The 2,919-nt window shown below is 41.2% G+C and overlaps 1 long non-coding RNA gene across 1 annotated transcript; it reads right to left on the reverse strand.

Annotated features, from left to right (window-relative positions):
* Positions 1-376: 376 nt before the first annotated feature.
* LOC139057348 (uncharacterized) lies at positions 377-1,860 on the reverse strand. The gene is made up of 2 exons (XR_011512695.1): positions 1,753-1,860; positions 377-1,688 (listed from the first exon to the last, which is right to left on the reverse strand). It is a non-coding gene; the product is annotated as an uncharacterized lncRNA (long non-coding RNA).
* Positions 1,861-2,919: the final 1,059 nt, after the last annotated feature.

Consider the following 2,919-nt stretch of genomic DNA (forward strand, 5'->3'; position numbering starts at 1 on the left):
TCCGAGGGACGTCCCTGGGAAATCCAAAGGTAATCGCTTTGGCATCCGTAGTACGTCCGACGCGGACATCCAGCATGGACATGCAGGGGACGTTCAGGATATATATATATATATATATATATATATATATATATATATATATATATATATATATATATATATATATATATATATATATATATATATATGTGTGTGTGTGTGTGTGTGTGTGTGTGTGTGTGTGTGTCTTCCCGGGGATATTCCAGATATACACATGCCTTGAAGCGACAATAGTGGCCGGGACACATTCAAGCACCGGACCATTATATATATTACATTGGTCTAATGCTTGAATGCTTTTTTGTTTTAAATAAACGAGAAATGAACTTACACCAACTTCCACATGCAATTAAACGTTTATTGTCACCTTATACATATACATAAAAAGACCAATAAGCAGATATATGCGTACTGTTCAAAGAACAAATAAATACACGGATAAAGAAGAAAACTTGCAATTTCAATAGCACAACACAAGGTAGAGAACAGCAGAACAAAAATACTTATTGCCCACCCTGCTTTGACATTTGAGTTTGCAGCATGGAATAAAAAGAAAGAGCAAAAATACATCAATTAGCATTATTAAGCAGCGAAAGCAACAGAAATGACAAGAAGGAATTAATCTTGACTACATCACTTCACTAGCACTCTGCGACACGGGCACAAAAAATGACATTAACTGGCTAATGCCTTAAACTTTATGTCATTCGCGGGGTGCCACACGGACATGCTTAATGGTATTGCAGCTTAAATGTTATTCGCGACGTAGTGAGTTCTCGTAAGTCAACTTGCCGTCAAATGCGTACTCTCGTTCCCAATGTCTCCACATTCTGACGTGGCTAAACGAACTATTAGTGAAGAACAATCAATATATTCTTCACTTTCTTTAAACAATAGCTCTTTCTCGTGGCGTAGTGCGTTCTTACAATTATTAAAAATCACTTGGCCATCGAATGCGTACTCTCGTTTACAATGTCCCCGCCGTGGCCGTAGTGACCATATTCTCACGATATTAAACAAACTTGTAGATAAAAACAACTAATATATTCTTCAATTTTTTAAAAGGAGCTTTTTATTTTCGTAGAGATCAGCAGGCGATCTTGCCGCTACTGACGGCTACAGCTCTGATCATGAGCGCATTAGCCAGGAGAAGCTGTTTGCCAGGAGAATCAAAGGGCGCCGATGAAGAGTCCGCGGTAGCTAAAGCAAATGTAGACTCCGGGGTCCTGCTTACCAGAAAACCCGCATTGACTTGTGCGTACACCTCTCCTAAGGGATCCTGTTCCGTTCTCACAGCGAAGTGAACCATCCGAAGCGTCATGTAGAGTATATCCATCAGGGAAGCAAGGCACATGCATTGTCCTTAGTGCGCGTAGTCTCACAACCACCGTCCTGAACTTCCGATGTCGCCTCGGTGCAGCGACCAGCATCACAAGGCGTACAAATGTTTGCAGGGACAGCCCGACCGCACATGTTAATGCATGCGTGCGGGGTATACGCGCCACTGCACAGTTCTAGACTTGCGAATTATCGAGCTGTTGACTGCTGGCTGCCGGTGCGAGATCCGAAGTCCTCGAATATCGTCTTTGTTTCCAGCGACGCTCGTTTTCGCGCGTGCGGCTTCTCCCGCAGTCTAGGCATCCTGGCACCTGTGAAGAAAACACATTTCAATACCCAAACGAATTAAAAAAGAAATCGATGTAGCTGTCATACCTTGGTAGCTGAGTAGGAGACTTCAGCAGGCACGGAAGGTGACAAACGCTGCTCCGCTGCCCTTAAAACGATCGCAGAATGAAAAATGGCGTGGCGACGATGGCTAGAGCTTGGATTGGATTGGATGAGTGTAGCGTTCTGCTTTGCCAAGGTCCTAACACTTCCACGTGCATCTACGCAAACATAAATAGGTTTTTAAAATATTCTATTATTACACAGTGAAATATTTACTTATTCTGGGAATATTCGGTATCTGATTTTTGAGTTTTTAGTTTCTGCTAAGCTGTCGGCGCCAGAAAAACATAGCCTTTGAGATTACTGTCAATGCATGGCGGCTCTGACGCATTATAGCTTTCGTAATCGCTTTCAACGCACGCAGCCACCAAAAGCGTAGCCTTTGAGATTTGTTTTTGTTACCTATAATGATATTATTGTATGCACAATTGAACACTGCAGACAACTTCCTGTTTTAAGAAACCAGCCAAAAACAGGCGCACACAGGAAACATACGAGAAGACAGAAAAGAGGCTGGAAGAGGCCTGTCTTGTGTATGTTTCCTGTGTCCGTCTTTTTTTTTTGCTGTTTTTTTCTTAATACAATGCACCAACTAGCCCAACAACGTGTTTTACTTCCTGTTTCAAGGAAAAACCTGAACCTACATAGCCTAAGTCCAAGTTACATGTTCAGAGGTCAGGACCAAAACTCTATGATCAGGAACTTTTCATAATGAGGGGTAACTTGAGTGCTTGGCTCTAGGTCGAATAAGTGGCTTCAAATGGGCGCTTATATATTCTGCTAGTCATCCACAAGCATTTTTTTAAAGCAAACTACAAATTGTTTGTATGACCCACCGATAGAAAAAAAAAACGTATTTTAATATTGCGATGTTAAAGTGGGCAGAATTTATATCAAGTTGGAAATATATTTATTTTGCTTTGAAAAAAGAATGAACTGTGTCCGATAGAGAACAAAAATAAACAAATATAATATGAAAAAACTAAAATTTCCGGCAATATATTTATGCTAGTTTATATATAACTCACTAGTGTATATCCTGGGCATGCCTATTTATGGACAGCCAGCGGACGTTCAAAATGGGATGTCCCATGGACATCCCGGTGGGATGTCCTTCGGACATCCAAACAGGATATGGACTTCTCCTGTACG

Source organism: Dermacentor albipictus, chromosome 1 (genome assembly GCF_038994185.2).
Source record: "Dermacentor albipictus isolate Rhodes 1998 colony chromosome 1, USDA_Dalb.pri_finalv2, whole genome shotgun sequence".
Lineage (NCBI taxonomy): Eukaryota > Metazoa > Arthropoda > Arachnida > Ixodida > Ixodidae > Dermacentor > Dermacentor albipictus.